We start from the raw sequence: 6,000 nt of genomic DNA on the forward strand, positions 1-6,000 counted from the left end.
TAATCTTTGCTTTTTGGTATTTTGTTATCAATTTTGTACCTTTAAGAATCTAATCGTCAGTATCCATGTTCCCTTAGGTATGTGATTACTGGCTTGATTGCTCTCTCCCCTTTTGACTCCCCTTCTTCTCCTTCTGGTCACCTCTATCTCCCTCCTCCCTCTTTTCTTCTCCATGTAACTCTGTGAACCTCTCTGGGTGTCCCACACTGTAGAGAATCTTTTCACCATTAACCTAGATGTTTTATCATCTGTGCTCTATGGATGGAGAAGTATTGAGGCTACTGTAAGGATAAGACTGAAAGCCAGAGGCAGGAAGCTTAAATCCAAAACTTGAGAATACTAGAGAACTCCTGATTCCTGGGAACATTAGTAGACAAGAACTCATCCAAAAGCCTCAATACCTACCAGCTCCATCCAAGAGCCAACAAGTTCCAGAGCAAGACATACCATGCTAATTCTTCAGCAATGCCAGAACACAGCCTTGAGCATTAAAATACAGGCTGCCCAAAGCCATAGCAAACTCATAGACACCTCAAAACTCACTACTGGACACTTCATTGCACTCCAGAGAGATGAGATCCAGCTCCACCCACCAGAACACAAATGCAAGCTCCCCTAACCAGGAAACCTTGACAAGCCACTAGTCCAACCCCACCCACAGGAAGCAAGCTTCACAATAAAGAGGAATCACAAACTTCCAGCTTACAGAAAGGCCACCCCAAACACAGCAATCAAACAAAATGAAAAGGCAGAGAAACATTCAGCAGGTAAAGGAACATGATAAATGCCCATCAAACCAAACAAAAGAGGAGGAGATAGGGAGTCTACCTGAAAAATAATTCAGAGTAATGGTAGTAAAGATGATCCAAAATCTTGAAAACAAAATGGAGTTACAGATAAATAGAGACAAGGATTGAGAAGATGCAAGAAATGTTTAACAAGGACCTAGAAGAAATAAAAAAGAGTCAATCAATAATGAATAATGCAATAAATGAGATAAAAAACACTCTGGAGGGAACCAACAGTAGAATAACTGAGGCAGAAGATAGGATAAGTGAGGTGGAAATAGAATGGTGGAAATACATGAAGCAGAGAGGATAAAAGAAACATGAATGAAAAGAAATGAGGACAACATCAGAGACCTTTGGGACAATGTTAAATGCCCCCAACATTCGGATCAGAGGAGTCCCAGAAGAAGACAAAATGAAAGGGCATGAGAACATACTTGAGGAGATAATAGTTGAAAGCTTCCCTATAATGGGGAAGGAAATAGCCACCCAAGTTCAAGAAATCCAGAGAATCCCAAACAGGATAAACCCAATGTGAAACTCCCCAAGACACATATTAATCAGATTAACAAAGATCAAACACAAATAACAAATATTAAAAGCAGCAAGGGAGAAACAGCAAATAACACACAAGGGGATTCCCATAAGGATAACAGCTGATCTTTCAATAGAAACTCTTCAGGCCAGAAGGGAATGGCAGGACATACTTAAAGTGATGAAAGAGAAGAAGCTATAACCCAGGTTACTATACCCAGCAAGGATCTCATTCAAATATGAAGGAGAAATCAAAAGCTTACAGACAAGCAAAAGCTGAGAGAATTCAGCACCACCAAACCAGTTCTTCAACAAATGTTAAAGGATCTTCTCTAGACAGGAAACACAGGAAATGTTTATAAACTCAAACCCAAAACAATAAAGTAAATGGCAATGAGACCATACTTATTAATAATTACCTTAAATGTAAATGGGTTGGTTGGGTTGAATGCCCCAACCAAAAGACAAGGACTGGCTGAATGGATACAAAAACAAGACCCCCTATATATACTGCCTACAACAGACCCATCTCAAACAAAGGGATACATACAGACTGAAAGTGACGGGCTGGAAAAAGATATTTCATACAAGTGGAGACCAAAAGAAAGCAGGAGTAGCAATACTCATATCAGATGAAATAGACTTTGAAATGAAGGCTGTGAAAAGAGACAAAGAAGGGCACTACATAATAATCAAATGATCAATTTAAGAAGATACAACAATTTTAAATATATATGCACCCAACATAGGAGCACCTCAATACATAAGGCAAATGCTAACAAGTATGAAAGGGGAAAATAACAGTAACACAATAATACTGGGAGACTTTAATACCCCACTCACACCTATGGATAGATCAACCAAACAGAAAATTAGCAGGGAAACACAAACTTTAAATGATACAATAGACCAGTTAGACCTAATTGGTATCTATAGGATATTTCACCTCAAAACAGTGAATTTCATCTTTTTCTGAAGTGCACACAGAACATTCTCCAGGATAGATCACATCCTGGGCCATAAATCTAGCCTTGGTAAATTAAAAAAAACATTGAAATAATTTCAAGCATCTTTTCTGATCACAATGTGGTAAGATTAGATGCCAACTACTGGAAAAAACCCAGTAAAAATACAAACATATGGAGGCTAAACAACATGCTTCTGAATAACCAACAAATTACAGAAGAAAAAAAAAGAAATCAAAATATGCATAGAAGCAAATGAAAATTAAAACACAACAACCCAAAACCTATGGGATTCAGTGAAAGCAGTGCTAAGGGGAAGGTTCATAGCAATACAAGCTTACCTCAAGAAACAAGAGAAAAATCAAATAAATAACCTAACTTTACACCTAAAGCAACTAGAAAAAGGAGAAATGAACCCCAGGGTTAGTAGAAGGAAAGAAATGATAAAAATTAGGGCAGAAATACATGAAAAAAAGAAAAAACAAAGAAGACTATAGCAAAAATCAACAAAACTAAAACCTGGTTCTTTGAGAAGATAAATAAAATAGACAAACCATTATCAAGACTCATCAAGAAAAATATTAATGAAAATGGAGAAATCACAACAGATGACACAGAAATACAAAGGATCATAAGAGACTACTATCAGCAACTATATGACAACAAAACGGACAACTTGGAGGAAATGGACGAATTCTTAGAAAAGTATAACCTTCCAAAACTGAACCAGGAAGAAATGGACAATCTTAACAGACCCAACACGAGCACAGATATCAAACTGTAATAAAAAATTTCCAACAAACACAAGCCCAGGACCAGATGGCTTAACAGGTGAATTCTACCAAAAATTTAGAGGAGAGCTAAAGCCTATCCTACTCAAACTCTTCCAGAAAATTGCAGAGGAAGGTAAACTACCAAACTCATTCTATGAGGCCACCATCACTTTAATACCAAAACCAAATACCTAATACCAAAGGATGCCACACACACACACAAAGAAAATTACAGCCAATATCACTGATGTGGGGGTGAACATAGATGCAAAAATCCTCAACAAAATTCGAGCAAACAGAATCCAATAACATATTAAAATGATCATACATCATGACCAAGTGGACTTTATCCCAGGAATGCAGGGATTCTTCAATATCCACAAATCAATCAATGTGATACACCTCAAGAAACAAGGTTAACAAATTGAAAGATAAAACCAAAAAAAAAAAAAAGATATGATTATCTAAATAGATGCAGAGAAAGCCTTTGACAAAATTCAACATCCATTTATGATAAAAAAATCTTCAGAGAGCAGCCATAGGAGGAACATACCTCAAGAGAATAAAAGCCTTATATGATAAACCCACAGTAAACATTATCCTCAATGGTGAAAATTGAAAGCATTTCCCCTAAAGTCAGGAACAAGACAAGGGTACCCACTCTCACCTCTACTATTCAAGATAGTTTTGGAAGTTTTAGCCACAGTAATCAGAGAAGAAAAATAAATAAAAGGAATGCAGATTGGAAAAGAAGAAGTAAAAGTTTCACTGTTTGCAGATGACATGATCCTCTACATAGAAAACCCTAAAGACTCCACCAGAAAATTACAAGAGCTAATCAATGAATACAGTAAAGTTGCAAGATAAAAAATTAACACATGGAAATCCCTTGCATTCCTATATACTAACAATGAGAAAACAAAGAGAAATTAAGGAAACAATTCCATTCACCATTGTGACAAAAAGAATAAAACACTTAGGAATAAATCTACCTAAAGAAACAAAAGACCTATCTATCAGTTCAGTTCAGTCACTCAGTCGTGTCTGACTCATTGTGATCCCATGAATCACAGCACGCCAGGCCTCCCTGTCCATCACCAACTCCCGGACTTCACTCAAACTCATGTCCATCGAGTCAGTGATGCCATCCAGCCATCTCATCCTCTGTCATCCCCTTCTCCTCCTGCCCCCAATCCCTCCCAGCATCAGAGTCTTTTCCAATGAGTCAACTCTGCGTGAAGTGGCCAAAGTATTGGAGTTTCAGAATCAGCATCAGTCCTTCCAATGAACACCCAGGACTGATCTCCTTTAGGATGGACTGGTTGGATCTCCTTGTAGTCCAAGGGACTCTCAAGAGTCTTCTCCAACACTACAGTTCAAAAGCATCAATTCTTTGGTGCTCCACTTTCTTCACAGTTCAACTCTCACATCTATACCTATATATAGAAAACTATAAAACACTGATGAAAGAAATCAAAGATGACACAAATAGTTGGAGAAATATACAGTGTTCATGGATCAGAAGAATCAATATAGTGAAAATGAGTATATTACCCAAAGAAATATATAGATTCAATGCAATCCCTTTCAAGCTACTAATGGTGTTTTTCATAGAACTAGAACAAATAATTTCACAGTTTGCATGGAAATATAAAAAACTCCGAATAGCCAAAGCTATCTTGAGAAAGAAGAATGGAACTGGAGGAGTCAACCTGTGGTATCAGACTATACCACAAAGCTACAGTCATCAATACAGTATGGTACTGGCACAAGGACAGAAATATAAATCAATGAAACAAAATAGAAAGCCCAGAGATAATTACATGCACCTATAGACTGTGGCTCAGATCATGAACTCCTTATTACCAAATTCAGACTTAAATTGAAGAAAGCAGGGAAAACCACTAGATCATTCAGGTAAGACCTAAATCAATTCCCTTATGATTATACAGTGGAAGTGAGAAATAGATTTAAGGGCCTAGATATGATAGATAGAGTGCCTGATGAACTATGGAATGAGGTTTGTGACATTGTACAGGAGACAGGGATCAAGACCATCCTCATGGAAAAGAAATGCAAAAAAGCAAAATGGCTGTCTGGGGAAGCCTTACAAGTAGCTGTGAAAAGAAGCAAAGCGAAAAGCCAAGGAGAAGAGGAAAGATATAAGCATCTGAATCAGAGTTCCAAAGAATAGCAAGAAGAGATAAGAAAGCCTTCTTCAGCGATCAATACAAAGAAATAGAGGAAAAGAACAGAATGGGAAAGACTAGAGATCTCTTCAAGAAAATTAGAGATACCAAGGGAACATTTCATGCAAAGATGGGCTCGATAAAAGACAGAAATGGTCTGGACCTAACAGAAGAAGAAGATATTAAGAAGAGGTGGCAAGAATACACAGAAGAACTGTACAAAAAGGATCTTCACGACTTGGATAATCATTGTGGTGTGATCACTCATCTAGAACCAGACATCTTGGAATGTGAAGTCAAGTGGGCCTTAGAAAGCATCATTATGAACAAAGCTAGTGGAGGTGATGGGATTCCAGTTGAGCTCTTTCAAATCCTGAAAGATGATGCTGTGAAAGTGCTGCAAATATGCCAGCAAATTTGGAAAACTCAGCAGTGGCCACAGGACTGGAAAAGGTCCATTTTCATTCTAATCCCAAAGAAAAGCAATGCCAAAGAATGCTCAAACTACCGCACAATTGCACTCATCTCACATGCTAGTAAAGTAATGCTCAAAATTCTCCAAACTGGAATTCAGCAATATGTGAACTGTGAACTCCCTGATGTTCAAGCTGGTTTTAGAAAAGGCAGAGGAACTAGAGATCAAATTGCCAACATCTGCTGGATCATGGAAAAAGCAAGAGAGTTCCAGAAAAACATCTATTTCTGCTTTATTGACTATGCCAAAGCCTTTGACTGTGTGGATCACAAGAAA

The sequence above is a fragment of the Capricornis sumatraensis genome, chromosome 5 (assembly GCF_032405125.1).
Source record: "Capricornis sumatraensis isolate serow.1 chromosome 5, serow.2, whole genome shotgun sequence".
Classification (NCBI taxonomy): Eukaryota; Metazoa; Chordata; class Mammalia; order Artiodactyla; family Bovidae; genus Capricornis; species Capricornis sumatraensis.